The following is a 22,700-nucleotide window of genomic DNA, read 5'->3' as shown; positions in this document are numbered from 1 at the left end:
CCTTATTATGTTCTTGGCAGCACTAGACTTCCTGTCTCAGGAATGTCTCTGGAGTTTTTTCCCCTTCCTTTGCTGGTACTTTGCTTGTGTGGAGTGACCATTCAAAGTTACAATGGCACTGAAAAAAGTGACTTATGACCATTTTTGACACTTACGACTGTTGCAGCATCCCCACAGTCATGAGAGGCCAGGCAAGGAGATGCGTGCCTCAGTGTGAGTGATGTTGAGTTGGCCACACCCAGCCAGTCACATGACCATCAAGCCATGTCCACCACCTAAGCCATGCCCACAGAAGCAGTTGTTAAAAATTTGAATCCCACCCCCGAAGAGAGGGCCATAATGGTGTTATTCCCTTTAACAGTATTCTGAAATGGCCAGACTACCATTGTTTCATTTGCAGTAGAATTTAATTCTGTTCCATCAATAGTATTCTGATATTGTATCAATATATATCTTTACCTGTAGATGGGGGTGGGGAAATAGCAACAGCACTTAGACTTATATACCACTTCACAGTGCTTTTACAGCCCTCTCTAAGCGGTTTACAGAATCAGCATATTGCCCCCAATAATCTGGGTCCTCATTTTACTGACCTCAGAAGGATGGAAAGCTTAGTCAATCTTGAGCCGGGTGAGATTCAGTCTGCCAAATTGCTGGCAGCCGGCAGTCAACACAAATAGCCTGCAGTACTGCATTCTAACCACTGTGCCACTGTGACTCTATATAAACTACAAAAAATAGTTACAAGAATGGCCAGTACAGTGCGACCAAAGCTCTGCACCTTTGGAACAGATAGTCCTCAACTTACAACAATTCATTTAGTGACTTTTCAAAGTTACAGCAGCATCAAAGAAAGTGACTTATGACCAGTTCTTGAAAGTACGACCATCACAGGATCTCCACTGTCACATGATCAAAATCTGTCTGCTTGTCATCTGGCATGTATTTATAACAGTCACAGAATCCTGGGGCCATGTGTCTCCATGTGTGACCTTCCCAGTTGGCTTCTGACAAGCAAAGTCAATGGGGGAATCTGGATTGACTTAACAACTGTATGATTCACTTAACAGCCAACAAAAATAAAAGCTAGTAAAACTGGGTGAGACTTACTTAATAAGCACTTGTTTAGCAATGGAAATTCTGCTCCAAGTTGTGGTAATAGGCAAGGACTATCTTTATATGTATTGGCTTCGAGAGAGGGAAACGCTTTGTGTTGCTGTGACTGCCATCCTGACCTTTTGGTCTTTCTCTTGAAGATACCACAAAATGCACAGCTCTGCTTGGATTTCTGTAGGGCTGGTCGGTCTCGGGTTTCTTATTATTGCATCTAGAAATAATGGATATCAAACTGGTCTTTCAGTGCTTATTTATCAAACTTTGTATATTCCTTAATTTTTTCTCTCTCCCAACCACTTGAAGGTGGAGGTGGTTGCTTAGCATTTCTTATTGTTTAATGTCAAGACTCAGATAGTTTTGCATAGTTTTGGTAGGGTCTCCCTGCCTCTTTTGTGGGGCTTTCTAACTTCATCCTCATATATTTCTTTGTTTCTCTACATCACGGGTGTCAAACTCGATTTCATTGAGGACCGAATCAGTGGTGGGATTCAAATAATTTAACAACCATTCTCTGCCCTAATGACTGGCTAGGTAGGCATGGTCGGGTGGTTATGTGACTGGGTGGGCATGGCCAACTTGACATCACTCATCACAAACAGCCCCACCTCCCAGTCACTCTCCTTTCCCCGGGCCTTGGGCCTATACGCAACACTTCCGGAAATGAAAGGAAACCCTTTCCAAAACATTCTGCTCCCATCACCAAGGAAAGTAAGACATTGGAGCCTGAGCTTATTAAAAAGCAATATATTGTGTCATAACAGCCAACATTTCACACCTGAGGTAGCAGAGGCAATAAATCCCATTGACTCCTCTGAAGCAATTTACAATTAAAGCCCATTTGCATCCCAAAAATAATAAATAAATAGCAGAAGGAGAATGATTGACAATACTTCTGTGCAGGCAATTCTGAAAGAGGCTAAGCTAAAGCTGGATTAACCCTTTCTTTCTTCCTTCCTTCCTTCCTTCCTTCCTTCCTTCCTTCCTTCCTTCCTTCCTTCCTTCCTTCCTTCCTTCCTTCCTTCCTTCTTTTTTCTTTCTTCTTCCCATTCCCATCTTTCCTTCCTTGCTTCTCTCCTTCCTTCCTTCCTTCTTTCCATCCTTCCTTTTCCTCATTCCCATCTCCTTCCTTCTTTCCCTCCTCCTCATTCCCATCTCTCTCCTTCCTTCCTTCCTTCCTTCCTTCCTTCCTTCCTTCCTTCCTTCCTTCCTTCCTTCCTTCCTTCCTTCTTTTTTCTTTCTTCTTCCCATTCCCATCTTTCCTTCCTTGCTTCTCTCCTTCCTTCCTTCCTTCTTTCCATCCTTCCTTTTCCTCATTCCCATCTCCTTCCTTCTTTCCCTCCTCCTCATTCCCATCTCTCTCCTTCCTTCCTTCCTTCCTTCCTTCCTTCCTTCCTTCCTTCCTTCCTTCCTTCCTTCCTTCCTTCCTTCCTTCCTTCCTTCCTTCCTTCCTTCCTTCCTTCCTTTTCAGCCTGTTTTTGGCCATTTTTCAAGCCGTTTTTCACTTGAAAAATGGCTGAAAATTGCATGGAAAACAGCCTGAAAACAGCTGAAAAACACCCCCCAAAAAACTGCCCCCAAATAGCATCCGGCCAACCCAGGCTCTCTGTCAGAGGGCTGCAGGAGGCCATCGTGGGGAGCCTGGGGAGGCCACATGAAAGCTCCATTTTCACTGGAAGAGATACCGCAGGCCAGTCCTTTGCTGTTTCCAGGGTGGCCCTGCGGGACAGATCTAACCACCCTGTGGGCTGGATCCAGTTTATGGGTCTTCTGTTTGACACCCCTGCTCTTGATACCTTGAGAAGTCCAGGCTGAGACCTGAAGTCAGGTCCATCTAATTTTCACTGCCGTGCTCTCTTGGAGGATGGCTAGTCTGCTAACTAGTGACAGGCTGAAAGGGGACAGAGAAGTAAAAGGAATAACTTTGCCTCTAACAAGTGGCAGACTCACAAAGCAGGATAACAACCACTGGAAAATGACTCAAAACAAAAACAATATTGGAAGAACAAAACAATGGCAACAAGGCCAGCAGATTCCGGCCAGCATTGCTTTGTGCTGGCCAAAAGATGGATGAATTTTGTTTTCTATTTCTAGAATTTCTATTGAGTTTTGTTCAACAATGCAGAAAGTTCTTTTGTTCTCAATTATTTCCCAAAATGAACAGAGGCAGAGAAAGCAGAAAATCTGAATCAAAAGGGTGTTTGCACAAATGACCTGCCTATTTAGTAAATAACTTGCAGACAAATGTCGGGTCATGTAGACAAACAGGATTAGGAAAATGTTCAGAGAGCACTTAGATATTAAAAGGTTGATTCCTCCAATGACATCTGTTGTATAAATATTTCTTTGCAATGAAACAAGCCTTTCCCTTGGGTTAATAATATTGATTTTTAGATGAATTGTAGACCAAATAATTATCAAATATGGGATGATTCCCCTGGCCTCTGTCAGTCTGTAGCTTAGTGCTCGCAATTAGATTGCATGTATGCCACATGCTGATCTCTGGTAACTTGCCAATATGAGCAAAATAAGAGCTTGGCACTTTTGAAAAATTACAGCTACACTTCAAATTCCTAAATGAACACAAGCATCTTCTTGTACAATCTGCTGGGCCCTTGAAAGCTGAAAAATGGAATATATATATGGACGAACACAGACGAACAGACGAACACAATACAGAAGCCTGATGATGGCAGATGAGATTCTGCCGAAATGTTGCTACAACTTTAAAAGCACAACTATAATGATGTGGGAAAATACCCGAACAAAGCTGAATACCATCTATATCTATATCTATATCTATATCTATATCTATATCTATATCTATATCTATATCTATATCTATATCTATATCTATATCTATATCTATACCTATACCTCTATCTATCTATCTATCTATATCTATCTATCTATCTATCTATCTATCTATCTATCTATCTATCTATCTGGATCTTTGGTTATTTCGGTTTTCTCCCGTGTAAAATTGGAGTCATCCTCAGGCTTGTGTCTTCGGCTTTGTGCTTCTTGGAGTAATGTGAACTTGCAGCTGTTTTTTCTTTTAACTGCCAGTGGGAGTGCGACTTGACTGGGGGGCTTGGCTGTGTTCTGATTGGCTGGGGGGGTGTTCTTATAGGTTGGGGGCCTGGCTGTGATCTGATTGGTTGGGGGCTTGGCTGTGTTCTGATTGGCTGGGGGTGTGTTCTGTTCAGGTGGGGGCTTGGCTGTGTTCAGGTTAGTCTTAGTTGTCGGGGGGTTTGAGCTGGTGAGCTGCAATCCTGTTGTTTGGCTTCGCGTTCGTGGTCATGCCACATCTTCATGTTGGGTGTCAGTTCGCTTCATGTATGGGTCGGAGGGGTTTGAAGCGGGTGGTGATGCAGCTGCGGTACGGCTTCTGGTCCATGGTCATGTCTCATCATCTGTGTGGGTGTGAATCTGCTTTCTACGTGGAAGTGTGGTGGTCGAAACGTCGCCAAAATACTTCCAATTTATATATATATATATATTTTCTTAAGTTTTCGCGGTACTTACATGTATGTTATTCAGCTTTGTTCGGGTATTTTCCCACGTCATTGTAGTTGTGCTTTTAAAGTTGTAGCAACGTTTCGGCAGAATCTCATCTGCCATCATCAGGCTTCTGAGAGTCACAGATGAACACAATACAGAAGCCTGATGATGGCAGATGAGATTCTGCTAAAACATTGCTACAACTTTAAAAGCACAACTATAATGACGTGGGAAAATATATATATATTTCCAACCAGACTGTCAATTATTTGGAAGCCTGCAGTCACAAACAAAAAAATCTCCACACCACAAGCCAGGCAAGCACCTGGGCACAAACAGATCCCCCCTGATACCTCCAGCTCAAACACACCCCAACCAGGCACCCAGATGAAACCTACCTTTCTAATAAATGATAGCCGTCCATTTACTCAGAGCCAAGCTTCACTAAAAGCCTCCAATACAGGAATGTTGCCAGCCAATCAAGACAAAAAAAGCCACAAAACAGACAGACGGTATTATAAACACCAATCAAGCAGAACACAGCAAACTCCAAGACCAATAAACACAGACCAAGACTCCCAACCAATCAGGATTAAGAAAAAAACATTTTGGCACAGCAGTAGGCTAGCCCCAAATTTAAAACTGAAACGGCTCTGAAAGTCTGACTCACAGACAAACACTATACAGAAGCCTGATGATGGCAGATGAGATTCTGCCGAAACGCTCTACAACTTTAAAAGCACAACTATAATGACATGGGAAAATACCCGAACAAAGCTGAATACCATATATATACAGTCCATACATATATATATAAGTAAAATACGCATGGGTGATGAAGATAGACATGGAAAGAGATAATATTTGGGAAGCAAGCTCATTAAGTTTGGATGGAACAGGTCCCTTTTGCTTAGGAACCATAAGAGCAATGAATTGCCGAGGGTTTGTTCTTCTTTTTTAAGCTGCTAACCAATCTGTCATGCAGAAACAGAATCCTAATGAGAGGGCCATTTGTTAGACTTTTAAGCTGAATTATCTTCAGTGGGTGTTTGTGGCATCGTTCATGTCTAAATTGCAGCTATATAAATAGATTAATTACAAAAAAAAGTTTCCATAAAAAAACCAAATGTTATGTGGTGTGGATATCTATTTGTGATTACCACTAACACAATCAATAAAGGCCATTCCACAGGGAGCTTTACTTGTTGGTAATTTGTTTTACTTGTGTGGCCAAAGCTACTTATTAAGCATTCAATGGCTATTTCACAACTTTTGAAATACGATTCTAGGTATTAAGGTGCAACTCTTGCAGCATTGATTTTCAAAATGTAAAGATTCTCTCTCTCTCTCTCTCTCTTCTCTCTCTCTCTCTCTCTCTCTCTCTCTCCCTCTCTCCCTCTCTCCCTCCATCCCTCTCTTACACACACACACACACACACACACACACACACAAACCAATTAGTTCTTTATACGAATTGTAGGCTTACACCTAGCTTGGTTTTAAAACAAGTTGCCATCTTGTATTTATTTTTATATCCTTGAGGTCTAGAAGCTTACAAAAATTAGTGTGGCATCTTAGATTTTGTGGGTAGAAATCTGAGCCAGGCAAGTTATTAAAGGGCAATGAGCAGCAGTCCTCTTTACATACGAATGATCAAAGTGAAAATCATCCCGAGCTTTCTGGTTACTAATTGCTTACAGTTCACGCTGGTTATACTTCAAAATGGTCATTGTCAGGGAAAGACATAAACAACTTGCAACAGAGGAAATGCGTAATATTGTGGGATTAGTTGTTTGATGTCAAAAGTCTGTGTTTGGGAAACAAAAAAGTCCAATAAGTAGGGTTGCTTTTCTGCTTGGCAGGAGGTGTACGTGAAGAGTTCCAACATTCAGTATTCTTGTTTTATTTTATTTCTTCTTTTAAGATTTCAAAGGCATGAGGCATGATAAACATTGAGTGGCAATGAGCCTCGGGTGAAGAATAAGATGGCGTTTGATAGTGTTGTTTTGATTTTAAGGAGCTGTTGTGTTCAGGAGCTACAGTTCAGTGTCTGGTGTAATTATTCATGAACTAGCCTGGATAATACTTTCATACAGGCTCAGAGAAGAGGTTTCATTAAAACAAATGTGATTAATATTGTTGGGAAAATGGTTAGAAAATAAAGATAGGCTGCAGGAATTCATGGGGATAATATATATTCTCCAAAGGCATGTAATGAATTTTTAAAGCATCTTTCAAGTAGTTGTGAAGTTTTTGGTTGTTTTAGAAGAACTTAGAAATATAATTAATCTTGACATAGCTATAGAAAGATATGCCATGTACGCATGCTATGGCTTAGTATGGGTATTTAATGCAAGAACAAATATAAGCATGAGTTTTGCATCGGCTGATGGTGAGAAGTGTAATATAAGGAAATCAGACATGAGCAAAAATGAAGTAATAAAGTTAAGGAATGCGACCATCAACTAGGGATTTAATCACAGAATCTGTTTGGATCAGAAGGCTAAACAAGACGCAATGGTAGGAAACTAACCAAGGAAAGAAGCAACCTAGAATTAAGGAGAGATTTCCAGGCAGTAGAACAATAAACCAGTGGAACATCTTGCCTTCAGAAGTTGTGGAGACTTTAAAAAAAGAGACTGGATAGCCATTTGTCTGAAATGGTACAGGGTGTCCAGCTTGAGCAGGGGTTGGATTAGGAAACTTCCAAGGTCCCTTCCAATTCTGTTATTCTGTTATGCTAAAACTCATCATGAACATTCTCGCTAATCTTTGCCCTCCTGAAGAAAAAAATAATCTGACCTTTTGAATGGTATGAGATAGTCATCATTGCTGTAGCAAAAATGTGCTCAGAGCAGTGTGTAGCTTGTCTACAGGGAGTGTTTTTCTGCCACAGCACTTTCTGAACACCTTGTGGTCAAATGGTTAATTCTGGAAACACTATAAAGAAACAGCAGTTCCTGAGAGAAGCAAGGCAATTTTTTTTCCTGGAGAAAAGAAAAAAGCAAGATTGCTAACTGTCTTCCCAAGATACATTGAACTGAGCAAGGGTTAGTGAGAAGAGTTGCTGTATAGAAGGAGTAAGTGACAGAAAGTGTTTATGGCCAAGTTTATGGTTTATGGCCAAGCAGCACAAAGCACACTTCCAGACCATTGTTTGCTACAAGTCCCAAACCACAAGTATTGTAGCCTGTTGTGTAAGGTTAAAGGATGTAGCGATAATATGAAGCCTTGGCATTATGTTCCTCACACAAATGCTTGTGGATCCTGCCATTTCCTGAGGAAAGTGGTTAGGCACTTTATATGACCCAAGTGATGATTTTTAACCCAGTTAATGTAATTGTATAATGCAAAGCTGCTAGTGAGGGGTCTGTATTGTGTTAGTGGCTGACTAGGTTGTATTTGTTGCAGGAGCAGAGTTTTGAAAAGTAAAATGAAGCAAACTGTGTATGTCACATTAATAATCTGAATATGAATTTTGCAGAAGAGAAATTAACTTTAACTGACAGTAGCAAGCATGATTGCATTTGCCCCAACTGGTAGATCCTATTCAACTGGATGCGTCTCATACAGTATGTCATGTTGACAAATTAGCTTTTTTCACACTAGCACAAGCACTTGACCAGATGTTGACTGTGTTTCAAAGTGGGAAGAATAGATGTGGGGAAAAAGAAGATTCCACCCTGGTGCAGGAAGGAATATGGAGTACTAGAAATGCAATATGCCATTTATTAATTGCATAAAAACCACGGGAGCTCCTTGTAATCCAAATGGCATGACATTAAAATGATAGCTTCCCAATGGGCAATTGAGAGTGGTTTCTCACTTGTCACCAGCACAGATGTGTACCTGATAGTATGCCTCCTGTAAGTCCAGTTTGGTAAAAATATGGCCCTGTGGCAACATACATAACAAGTCTTTTATCAATGGGAGTGGGTATAAAGGTTCAATGCATATCGCGTTAAGACCTCGGAAGTCAACACATTGACGCAAACCACCATCTTTCTTTTCTCTAAATAATACTGGAGCAGCTATATGAGACCTGCCAGGCGTAATAAATCCATGTTTTAGATTCTTGTCAATATACTTTCTCATTTCTTCCATTTCTTTGGGGGTCATGGAATACATACGAGGTTTTGGTATGTTGGCTTCCAGAATTAACTCTATCGCACAATCAGTTGGTCTATGGGGAGGCAGGCAATCGGTCCCATCTTCACTAAAGACCTCCGCTAAGTCCTCATATTCCTGAGGATATTTAGGTTCCGGGATAGTTGATTCAGTATCTTGGAATATCTTTACATATGTCTCAGATGTCCAATCATTTTGTAATGGCAATGGTCCTATGGCCAAACATATCTTGCGAAAGCCTGCTTCCCACTTAATGGTTGGCTCTCACTTGTCCAGCCAAGCCAATCCTAATATTAGGGCTTCTGTCATATGAGGCACCACTACCAATGAGATCCACTCCCAGTGTTCACCCATCATCAGTTTAATATATTCAGTACTATGTGTAGCAGGAACCCCTCCCAATAAAGACCCATCCACCTGCTCAAATTTAATTGGGTTGACTAATCTTATTACACTGAGCCCTAATTTGTCCATCACTGCCTGGGTTATTAAATACCATGTACACCTGGAATCAATTAATGCACCCAATTTAATCCCTTGATTTGTCCTTCTATTTCATAGAGTGAAAGGTATTATGAGTGGACGTATTGGCATACTTACCATTGGATCATCGCCAGCCATCTCTTCTGTTTCAAAATCCCTTTGTTCAGTTATAGAATGTTCAGCTATTTTTTCACTGTCCAACACTCATCCCCCTTGTAATGGGTTCTCCAATCACCTAGACTGTTCCGGAGTTGGCCAACCTTTAGGTTGTGATCTTCCTACCCTTAAAGTGGGAGTATCTTGAGATGTACATGGTGTTGCTAAAGGTGGTATAGGGCAGTCTAAAGCTCGATGTCCAGGTAAGTTGCATCGGAGACACTTAAACACTCCTCTGGTACCTTGATTCTGAATTGGAGATACACCTCATATTCCGGCTTTTTGTCCTTATAGCCCCATTTTACGTATCCCCGATGTGGCTTCTGGTTTAGGACATAATCTGCGTAATCCAGTATCCAATTCTATGGCAGTATGGTACCATTCTTGAAGTCTTCTGGGTAAACCCCTGTACAAACAAGCCTGACCTAGTTTATAATCTAGGCCATCCCTAAACAAATGGATGAATAAATGCTCAGACCATTATGTGATCTTCCCAGCTAGTCACCCAAAGTCCTGCACATATTCCCGAGCTTGTTGGCCTTTTTGTTTTATGCCAATAGACCATCCTCTGCTTGCTGTTCTGTGGATTTGTCTTCAAACCGAGCTTGTAGAGCCCCTAGGAAAATTCCAATATCGCATAATGCCTCTGATCTCTTGTGGTGCATATCTGCTGCCCAGTCACTAGCCTCCCCCTGCAATACACCTGTAACTGCTATGACCATTGACCAATGAGAGGGTAACAATGACCATATAAGTCAAAATGGATTATGACTTGTCCTAAAAATACTGCCACTTTATTGGCATTTCCATCGAACACAGCATTCAGGGAAGGGGGTCCCCCACCTCCCCTGTACTGGGCCACCCCATAGTATTACATTAGACCCTTCTCTCTGGTCCCCTTCCACACTCCCCTGAGAACTATGCCATCTAGGTCCAGGTTCCCGTTCCAAGCTCCATTCCGTTATATCTCAAGATTTAACATCCTTGGGTCTACTAGTACCACAGCTGGGATGTCCTATGGATACTGTCTGGCCTCCCTGACCCTAACCTGGAATGTTCCAAACCCCGATCCGTAACTATATCATGTAAACCCATGGGGCTGGAACTATATAATAGGTCCCAGGCAGAAACAGAACTGTACCTTGGAGGCCACAACTTCCCAATTGGCGAATCCCTAACAGTCATTTCACCAAACTGTAAATGTAACATATCCAAAGTGTCGCTCCCAGGAACAGTCCATTTATTATCTCCCACACCATGCCAACGTTTCACCTTTCAATCTGGTGTCTGGGATTTATCATCAGTGTCTTTATCTCCTACACCTATTCCACCAGGCAGACTCAATTTCACTCCTTTCTTTTCTTTGTGAACCTTAGGACGAACCACTAATGGTTCAGGAGTTATCACAGTTTGTTCCTCTTCTTTCTCCTCCTCTTGCTCCAAAGGGCTTCTGCTGTCTACACAGCCTTCTACTGCCTCCTCGGCTGTTACTTCCACAGGCCATTTGGGTTCTGCCATCCTTCCTTTATCATTGCCACTAACCACAATTGGTAGGCTTACTAGTAAAATAAGGCAACGCTGGCTTTCTGTCGATCTCTTCAAAGAACTGGAGACTTCAATCAATAAACCATGTTACTCACACTTGTAGAGTTGAAATTGAAGAGTTCTGTGTTCCCAATCGTGGCTAAGAGCTGTAACAATGGATGTCCGTGTAAAGTCAGCGTTGAAAACAGTTAACTCCCAACATTGTTTTATCCATCCCTGCCCAATTACCTCCACCCCACCCTAAACTGCCCATTACCTAATTATCCACGCCACCACCCTGTGCCTAATTACACCATACGTAAGCTAATATTGCATTCCTCCCTTCACCCTACCTCCCATTAGTATCCTAAATAACAATGATCACTTAGCCTCAAGCCCAGCACTGTGTTAAAGCCAAACAGTGTTAAAGCCAAACATTGCAAAAAGACATCCATCTGTATTATCTGAGTTCCAAGGCTACACAGTCCTCCCACATTCCGAAGTTGACTTCTGAGGCTGTGAAATGTCACCCACAGCCCTCCGTCCCTTCTCTGCTGGTCTGGATTGGCTGCCTGCCAAGTTGCAATGTCGGACTCGAAGTGCAGATCAGGGATTCACAGCTATCAGGGATTCAGAGCTCCAAGGCACAGCTGTAATGTCGCGATTCAGGACGCTGGTAAGATGTAGATCCCGGCAGGTGGGCTTTGATTCACCTTCATGGTAACACCATACCCAGCATTGTGGCAATGTCACTAACTTAGTTATGAACAGTCTTGGATCAAACACATGTAATGCCAGCCAACAAGATGACATCATATAACAGAAGTCTCCAAACTAGGCAACTTTAAGACTTGTGGACTTCAACTCCCAGAATTCCTCAGCCACCTTTGCTGGCTGAGGAATTCTGGGAGTTGCTGGCTGAGGAATTCTGGGAGTTGAAGTCCACAAGTCTTAAAGTTCCCAAGTTTGAGAAGCCCTGTCATATAACTAGAGAATTAATTACAGTAGGTACAAGATGGTATCATCAACAGCACTTATAGCCTATTTGGGATGTTAGTAATGTTCCCTAAATAGGAGAATGATTTCAAAGCAATAGCTGAAAAATTATTGCAATAGGGATGAGGTGTCATTTGTTCACTGAAATGTTGAACAATGAAAGACAACCTGGAGCTCTTTTGGCTTAGGCATACCATAGAGGTACTTTGCAAAATTTGCATAAAATAAAACTCACTTCTCAGGGGATGGAAGTAAAATGCTCACAAATGAATATATTTATGCTTTATATTCTTATGCTCACTCAAATAAGTTACTTCCATTTCTTTGTACTAAAATTAAACTTCATGTTTAAAAGGTCATTTTAAAATTTATACAGAATACTCAAGTTATTGAGTGATTGTGAGGGGGATTGAGAGGGAGGGAATTTCTGGGTTGGCATATAAAGTAGCAGAGGAAGAACTGTGAAAGGTATTGTGTATTGTGTATTATATTAGCGCAAGGAGTTTAGAAGGAGAGACTGTACAAATAACATTTTCTTTGCAGCATAAAATATATATCTTAGAAATACTTGCACCCTCTGCTGATATAGATGCATAGACAGCCATTAAGCAGATTCCTTCTGATAATGCTATAAAATATTTGCTCTGGTAGATAGAATTAGTCAGTGAGTAAAAGCTTTAAAATAAGATACATTTCATTTTTACAATATTTCAGTAGAAACACAGCAATGAAAGCAGCAGGTTTTATAAATGGTTCATTTCCAGTATGTTCTCTCTCCCCCAGCCCCTTAAAGTACATGCAATAAAAGTGATTTTGAAATTAAATTTATGAGCAATGTGTCACTGCATAGCATCAACAATTTATCCTCAGATGCAACATTTTGTAATCAGCTTTCTGGATCATGAAATTAATTAGCATGCAGGAAAAGACACCAAAAAAAAAAAAAGCACTACTAAAGTTTGTGGTATATTTATATCTTGTTAAAACAGTTTTAATTACTTGCATTTGTGTACAAAATCATAAACATTTTAAATAATTTTGTTTTTGTTATTTTTAATTGAGAAAAATGTTGGGATTTTTCTCTGTGTATGTTTCCTTTTTCTTAGTGCTATAAATACTTACTGTCAAGTTGACCTCAGACAATAAAACAATAGCTCCCACATGGGGTGCCAGGAAATATAACTGTTGTACAAGAGTCTATGCAAAAATAAATTAAACAAACTTTCCCTAAATGATCTCTCCCACCCCAAACCTACCCCCCAAAGTCTGTCTATAAGCAACTAATAATTGTGTCCTTGTCAGTTAGGGTAGAATGAAAATAACTTACATTTTTTAGTCTTGTCACTATGACCACATACTGTGAATGGGGTGCACTTTATGTTTTTCAGATATATTGAATTTTAAAAGCAGAATTCACAAAACCCACTCATTTCCTCCCATACTGCTGTTCAGGGCTTTTCTGGAATATTACCACAATTAGGTAAGTCTAAACTAACTCCATACTTAATGTTGTTACAACTTTCCTATTGCAATACCTTCATTTAGTTCAGTGCATCCATCTGAGCTGCCTTTGAGGGAAAGACTGTCCTGCTATGTTTTGCTAAGTCCTTTGGTCTTAGGTCTTGTCCTATTCTGTATAAAAAGAAATAGCAAAAGAACACAACTGAATTCACACTTCATGTTTTGTTTTGTTCCAATTTGTTCCTGCCTACTGAAAATGTGAACATTGGGAAGGAGCACTTAGGGGCAAAGACCCAGGCATTTCTAGAGGCATTAGAATAGAATAGAATAGAATAGAATAGAATAGAATAGAATAGAATAGAATAGAATAGAATAGAATTCTTTATTGGCCAAGTATGGTTGGACACACACAAGGAATTTGTCTTGTTGCAGTATACATAAAAGAAAAGATACATTCGTCAAGAATCATCAGGTACAACACTTAATGATAGTCATTGGGTACAATAAGCAATCAAATCATACTAGGAAATAGTCGATATAAATCGTAAGAATACAAGTGACAAAGTTAGTCATATAGTCACAAGTGGGAGGGGATGGGTGATAAGGAGTGATGAGAAAATTAACAGTAATAGTAGTTATAACTCTTTCCATAACTTTGATTCCTACCTTGTTATTAAGTAAACACTTTAAACTTCATCTGTTGAAGGGCTATGGGGAGGGAAGTGAATTGTTGGATAATGATGATTGTATAGGCCAATGTATGACAGCTCAGACACAACTGAGAGACACTGCATTTTTAGGCAGTGTCTCCTTTTCTTGGATAGAGTATATATTTTTGGGGAAATTGTGCATATATTTAACTGTTAGCCTATTCTTCTAGCTAGAGACTAAATAACTTTGATATTTATATTTAGAGGTCTGTTCAGAGGCCAAATCTCTTGAGTATGCTAAAGCTTATCCCTCAGTACTTTACACCAAAAAGAGATTAGTATCTTAGCAATCTAAATAACTGAACATATTTCTTGTTGAATAGTAAATCCCCACTAAGTGAGGGATGGTTTCTTGCCCTGTTCCAAAATATCATGGAGGTTCTAGGTGTCCTAATTAAATCAGCCCAGAAAAATGGCAAGAAACAATAATATTTGAGACAGATTCCTGGATGTTTGAACTGAAGAGATGTTTACAGCAAGGACTTTACATAATCCCAAGGTTTTCAATTTTTAAAAATCCCACTAGCTGAAGCGTGGCTTGATCTTCCCTCTCAGTCTGTGAAAAGTAAGATTAGGGGCATGTTAATATTATGTTCTATTGTCTATATTGGCACACTTACATAGTAGTTTACCTTGAGCATCAAAATGAATGGGGAGATTGTTGGGGGCAATTGTCTGAATTCAGTCTTCCAGGTGATTCTACCTGAGATATTGAGACCCTGTTAAAATTCTAAATTCCTCAACCTTTACAGAAAGAAAGAGGAAACAAGAAAAACAGCTTCTATTTATTTTATTTATTTATTTATTTATTTGATTTGTCAATTGTTTACAAGATAATAAGTACAAGTGTATACATAGTTGTGAATATATGAAATGGGTACATATAAGAAAAATAAAAGAATAAGAGAAACAATAGGACAGGGACGGTAGGCACGTTGGTGCGCTTATGCACGCCCCTACAGACCTCTTAGGAAAGGGGTGAGGTCAATAGTAGACAGTCTAAGGTTAAAGTTTTTGGGGTTTGGGGAAGAGACTACAGAGTCGGGTAGAGTATTCCAGACATTGACCACTCTATTGCTGAAGTCGTATTTCCTGCAATCAAGTTTGGTGCGGTTTACTTTGAGTTTGTATCTGTTGTGTGCTCTTGTGTTGTTATGGTTAAAGCTGAAGTATTCATTGACAGGTAGGACATTGCAATGTATGATTTTATATACCATGCTTAAGTCGGACCGAAGACGGCGTAATTCGAGGTTTTCTAGTTTTAGAATTTCGAGTCTGGTGGCATAAGGTATTCTACAACGGGTAGAAGAGTGGAGAACTCTTCTTGTGAAATACTTTTGGACTTTCTCTTCTGAATGAAAGCTCTTCTGAATGAAAGCTTCTGAATGAAATGCCACTTTATCCTGTCTCTGCATTATGGAAATTTCACTTCTTTCTCACCTTTCCTTACAGGAAATGTAAAATGTGAAGATCCTGGCTTGGAAAATTGGAAATGATTGTCCAAGGTACTGCTATCACACTATCCCTGTTAACCCTGTAGCATAAATAAAAGAGCTAATACATACAAGATTTCAACTTGCTCCTCTATTCAGAATAACAGAATTTGACAACTACCCTCTTACACCTCCTCTCTGACCATCGTAGTAGGAACTAATAAAGCCCAAAACATACAACTATGAATCAAATGCATGAATGCATGAATGCATGAATAAAATGATTCCAATGTGCCTGAATTCCAATGTGCCTTGATTCCAAAGCACTTTCAGTCCACACAGCACAAATATAACACTAGTAACTCCCATTGCATAACAGATCAGGCCTTTTCTATACTTTATGCAGTATATTGTCCGACTGCAGTCTTAATTTGGCAAGAAGCTTCTTGGTATCTATATGACACTTTGCAAAGAACTGACAACTGACAAACACCTAAAAATCCTAACCTTATGATCAATTTGCTATATCCATGTTCAGCATTTCACCTTGCTACAAATGAAAATCTTCTGGAAAATTACTTACTGTACTATGATTCTGATAAAAAATAACTGGAAGACACTGAATGTCTATATTAAGTCATCTTCACACTGAACTTTGTATGATACCCTCAGTGAACCCACATGTGTTGGACTCATGCTTCCTTACAAACACATTGCCTAATGACAAAAATGAACCACAGTAACATAGATGAAGTAGTCTATGGCATATTCCTATTTATTAAATAAATTCTCAGATCTGATTGGAGACAATCAAGATATGTTTTAAGACATTACTTCACAAGTTCCTAAATCCTATTGTTAAAATAGGGAACCACACATCAAGAATCTAGCAACTTATGTTGGTTAGTCACCTAGTCACTCCAGCCATGCTTTTCATGTCATCCTTTGTTATCTGTATCATTTATTAAGCTTACTCATCGACTTCTCTTCAAATGCTTTCATTCATCTGATAGATTGGAAAATCTATCTAAAATTTATGACTTTTAGAAACAGAACTGTGATAATACTATTGAATCCTTGGTTACTTGTCAGAAGCAGGTCTTTCCAGGAATGTCTACAGAGATTATCAGTCATCCAGGTCATGGTTGTCCCAAAGGTGCTTTTTTAAGTGGCAACTGGACTTTCTGGTTTTTCTCTGAAGACATTTTGCTTCTCATCTAAGAAGTTTCTTGATGAGAAGAGAAATGTCTTCAAAGTAAAACTAGAAAGTCCAGTTGCCTCTTGAAAAAGCACCTTTGGATCCTTCCAAGACATTTCATGCATTCCTTTTCTTCAGTAGTGAGTAGTTCTTGGTGAAAGCTCTATTGATTCAATCACCTTTTCTACTTCACTCTACGCATTTACGTACCTTGATTTCAATGGGAATATTTTCCTATGGTGATAACTCATACACAACATTTTTAGTCAGATCTAAAGCAGTTCATGGCATTTCACTCCATAGGGCAGAGATATGGTTCAGTTCTGGATTCAAGTTACTCATAAGGAGAATGGCTCTTAGCAATGTATCAAAGGGTAAGCAATATGTGTTGTAGTTCTGGCCTTGTTTGATTATGTCAGTTATGTCTTGTTTGATTATGTCAGTTGGCATGCTTAGTCTTCTGCTATGAAATTTTGATTTCCAAGCAGGATAATTCCAAAGGGAATGAACATATTCACGCAAATACTTTTTCTACAAATTTATAGACATGGAGATACATAAACTATTGCTTTGGTTGTCCATATCATTCTATTCTATACATGTATTAAATCAATAATTGTGAAAACATATATAACATTTTGGAAAGCAGACTGTTGTAACTCAATGCTTCTGGACCAATTTTAAATGATCAGTCAGTGCAACAGCATGGTTCTCCACCCCTTTCTCTGGAATAACTTTCTATATCCAGGAAAATAGGTGGAATATAAATCTAGTGAGAAATAAAATCAATTACTATTTGTTGACTATCATTTATATAATTTCTCAGGCAAATTACACATGTATAAATAGAGTGGGTCTTTGTAAGACCCACCAACCCCTGCATATCAACATATACACAATACACAATCAATCTATACTCAAGGTAGAAGCAGGAGAAATAATAATAATAATAATAATAGGGAGGAAATAGTGAAAATTGAAGGATTCAAGCAGGGGTGGGATTCAATTTTTTTAACAACCAGTTCTGTGGGCATGGCTTAGTTGGTGAGCATGGCTTGGTGGTAATGTGACTGGCTGGGCGTGGCCAACTCAACATCACCCACATCGAGGCATGCATCTCCTCACCTGGATTCTCATGACTGTGAGGATGCTGCAATAGTCATAAGTGTGAAAAATGGTCATAAGTCACTTTTTTCAGTGCCATTTTAACTTTGAATGGTCACTCCACACAAGCAAAGTACCAGCAAAGGAGGGAAGAAAAATCCAGAGAAGTTCCAGAGACAGGAAGTCTAGTCCTGCCAAGAATGTAAAAAGGGTTAAAGGAATGGCAGTTTCTGTAAGCAACACCAGAATGTGTTCCTGCCTTCCTTACAGGATTAGGCCAGTAATTTCTTCTAACAACTGGTTCTCTGAATTGCTTAGAATGTTAACCGGTTCTAGAGAATAGGTGCAAACCTGTAGAATCCCACCCCTGGATTCAAGATGACCTATCAACATAACATCCAGAGTCAAGAAGATCAGTACAAATACCTGGGTATCCTTCAAGGTAACAACTTCATACACACAGTAGTCAAGAAGAATGTTAGATGTGTATACGTCATGAGAGTGAAGAAGATGATAAAGTCCAAAGTCCATCAAGGCAATTAACACCTGGGCAATTCCAGTCATTAGGTATAGCACTGGAATAGTGGACTAGACATTTTTGTTTTGATGACAAGCTCTCAAGGGCAAACCACACCTGTCCCCTAGGGGTTATCAAGAAGAGTGAAATAGGCATTTCCAGATATGAAAGAAGGGGAAATAAAGAAAAACACTTATCCACAGAAACCTTATCTTTTCACAATCTTCAAATAATGTTGTTCTTTCCTCTCACTGTCTGTGACTAGGCACTATTATCACTGTCCCCTTTTTTTCATTTACATCTTTTTGGTCAGTGGAAATAATGAAACCAAGCATTGTGTGCTTGCAGCCCCTTTTAGGCATAGCAAAGTCCATGCACAGAATATACAAAGGCAGAAATTACTGTCTCCCACCAATTGACCTGCAAGAGTTAGGAAAAATTCTGACCAAGCCACTACCCAATTATTCAGAGATAAATCTCACTGAGTCTACAAAGGCATTTTTTTTTATAATGTTAAGATATATAGGGATGGATTGTTTTAAGGAAAGAAATAATAGAGGATTTGGTAAGCTGGAGCAAAATGTGAAAAGATAATTCTTGGAACACTTAAGAAAATGAAATCTATTCATAAAGCTTTCCCCTCCCCCAGTCACCAAGCCTAAACCCTCAATTAAAACAATGCCCCTGATATCAGGCAGTATAATCTGCATTTTATTTCACTCATGAGCAAAATAACAAGTTACTCAGGCCTGCGGCACTCATGAGTGATATGGGCCGTGTAATATCTTCTCCATTGAGTTTCCTATTATTAAGCTTGAAATAAGGAGTTCAGAATTAACTGTGACAATGATTTTATGGAGAGTCGGCATCACCATTAGCTTTTGCAGTTTACTGCTAATAAAACTTTGAATTTGCTACCCTGCCTAATAATCTCCTTGCCACCTTTGTTGTAGAGTCTTATAAAAAAAGAGAGAGAGAGAAAGAGAGAATATCCTGCCAGAAATGTGACTAATGAATTCCCCACCTCACTCCCACCTCACTGAAGTCCATCAGCACTGGCAAGCTTTGGAGTTGATTATATACAAAAATCACAAAGATGATCTTGAATGGAGTAGCATGCTCTGTCTGATTATGTTCAAGACCCATTTCTCAGACCAAATGGCAACGTTTTCACTATTTGCAAGGTGCACATAACTGGTTGGCCATACATGCCCTGTCACAAGGATGTTTAATTATAAGCATTCCTGGTACCAGCTGTCAATCCATTTTGAAAGGAAGCACATGAGTGGGCAGAACTAATATTTTAAATCTTACTCGTGTCTTCGGATGGATTCCATGTTAATGTACAGGGCTCCTTTCGTTTTTAAACATGAACAATGACTACAGCCATAGGTTTTTTTTTTTTTTTCAAAGTATGAATTTATTAGGCATGTCATATTGGAACAGCTGGCGAAAACCAACTCTGAAAGACCTGAGGTTGTCCCCACTCAAATCAAACCCAAAGTTCTCCCCCCCAGTCCACACGTCCATCACATCAGGTATGCGCGCGTGCACTTTTGGCACATGACGACAAAAAAGTTAGCCATCACTGGCCTATGTCATTGTTTTTTCTTATCTAAGTGTAAAACTTTACACTTGTGTTGAAGTCAAAGTCCCAACTCCAGTTGGCTCCAGTCCACTTCTCCCCAACACCTGGTGGGAATGTCCTTGATTCACTGGAGAAAGAATGTTATTTTGGCTGCAAGTCCCCAGTTATCTCTATTCTCCCTTCCTGTTCCCACAGCTCCGGCCGGCCTCATTGTGGCAGACCGAAGATGCTCCAACATGGCTTCAGGGCTGACAGGCTGCCCCCCCCTCAGCTGAGAAGGACCTCCTGGAAAGGAGACTGGGGTGCGGGGTGGGGGGAACCAGCATTCGTTGGCTTGCGTTTTATAAATCTTCGCCATGTCTATTAAAGCCCACTTTGTATTTTCCCACCCCTGCTTCAACCATTCCATCCCCTCACTCAGGGACACGGAGGATGGCAGTTCCCTGGATAATTGAGGCATAGGGACAAACTCTATGCTGCTGGTGACCTGGAAGGGGGGCAGGCCAAGTGCTACTGTGCACTGCATTGTTGTAAGCGACTTCCACAAAAGGCAGCAGGTCGGCCCAATTGGACTCCCAAAATAGCACCTTAAGTATTGCTCGACCATGGTGTTCACTTGTTCACTGCGCCATTCGTGCTCGGATAAAAAGCTGAGCTAAGCCATGTGGACCCGATGGCCCTTAAAAACTCCCTCCAAAATTTTGCAGTGAATTGGACACCCCTATTAAAAATGATCCTGCGGGGCACCCTGTGCAGCCTGTAGATTTGTTTTATAAACATCCTAGCTAGTTTTTTTGGCCAAAGGAGCAGGCTGTGAAGTGGGGTTTGCTTTGAAAATAATCATGGTCCAAGTAACCATGTTCCCGCTACTCTCCAGAAACTCGACTATAACGTCCATGGCAATTTTTTGTCAGGACCAGCTCAGGTCTGCCACTTGCTGGAGGATAGGGGTCTTTCCTTCACGGCAGCAAAAATAGCACAGCTTTTCACATAGTCCTCCATGTCGGCCTTCATCTTTGGCCATCAGAACTTCTTTCTGGTTAGGTGCAGGGTCTTCAAGTAGCCAAAGTGTCCCGCCAGTTTGGAGTCATGGCTACGCTGCTTAAGTCTCAAGCTGGTGGGGACTACAGCCATAGTTTTGAAGATAAAATCAATAAATTTAGTTCATTCTTAGTTCATCTTTATACCCACTGTGGCAAAGTTCTGACTAATGAACCCAACCAATTCAGCACTCCGAGACTTTCAGCTTTCTGAAAGGATTGGTTTATTGAGTACATCATATCAGCACATTTGAAAGTAAAATCAGCTGTGGCTATTTCCAGTGATTTCAGTATACTTAAATAATAGACAGTTCCCCCCCTCCTTGTCACAGGCTACATTGTCCAATTCTGTGTTCTGGCATCTCCTTGGTAACCTCTTCCAGTTTTTGGCCAGCACCTGTTCAGATGATCTTGGTTCTCATGAGAGAGTAAATTGTCGATGTCTGGTCTGACATTCCAGAGCTCCCTCCACCTCAAAGTTGAGAAACAGAGAAAATGGCTGCCAATCTGTTTTGAAGTTGAGACTCTGATTAAGGATAATATTGGGCTCTTCATACCTGAAACAAAACATCTTAAAAAATTTAAATAGTTAACTTCTTGTGCCTATATAAGAGAACTATTACCTTCAAGCTCTGGATTTGTACTGTCTAAAGTCTTTCTTTCATCTTGTGGAAGGTAGTGGAGTCTACTAGGAAAGAAAAACTGAAAAAAAAATTCTGAAAAAAATTGAGAAGGAGATTTATTCATGCAGAGGAAGCTGTGAAGAATATCTAGTTTCTTCTAGCTTGCTTTCTGACCAGCAGTGTTTGAGTCAGTGGTGCTATTCAATTTTTTTTTACTACTGGTTCTGTGGGTGTGGCTTGGTGGGCATGGCTTGGTGGGCATGGCAGGGGAAGGATACTGCAAAATCCCCATTCTCTCCTCACCCCACTAACCTGCTTTCCAGCTCTGTTCTCTTGTGTAGGGCAACAAAAGAAGACCAGCCGATCAGCTGGGACTCAGGAGGCAGAGAATAGATGGGGCGGAGCCAGTCAGAGGTGGTACTCCGAACTATTCAAAATTTCTGCTACCTGTTCTCCGAACTACTCAAAATTTCTGCTACCAGTTCTCCAGAACTGGTCAGAACCTGCTGAATACCACCTCTGGTTTGAGTACAACTCCTGCAATTGGACAGCGATATATTTTGATAATCTTAAACTATACGCAGTTGAAGTGAATTGATTATTCACATAGATAATATTCATTGATTTGTCATCAGGCAAGATACTTTTGTGTTGATTTGTATGTCAAATCATTACCAGTTATTGTTATGGATGTAAACGGAACAAAGTAGCAGTTAATAAACATGCAGATTTAATATTCTTTACTAAACTGATTATTTATGATGGCAGGGCCGGGGTGGACACTTGGTATTGAACTTCAGTTTCTGTCACCTTTGAGAGTAGCTAATGGGAAAAGATTGTGAGAATTATAATCCAAATTATTTGGAAGACCTGAAATGGTTTGGATAAAGAAGGCAAAGTACAAAACATGTGATATCACAATGCAATCCCTACCCCTTCAGACATACATCAAAACATGGCACAAGTACAGTTAGTTCTTGACATATGACCACAATTGGGACCAGAATTTTGGTTGCTAAACAAGGTGGTTGTTAAATGAGTTACATCCAATTGTACCACCTTTTTTGCCATGGTTGTTCAATGAATCACTGCAGTTGTTAAGTGAATCACATGGTTGTTAA

The sequence above is a fragment of the Notechis scutatus genome, chromosome 3, assembly GCF_049901735.1.
Source record: "Notechis scutatus isolate UNSWTSFEM ecotype Mainland chromosome 3, rNotScu1.2, whole genome shotgun sequence".
NCBI classification, from domain to species: domain Eukaryota; kingdom Metazoa; phylum Chordata; class Lepidosauria; order Squamata; family Elapidae; genus Notechis; species Notechis scutatus.
Note: the sequence above shows the minus strand (reverse complement) of the source record.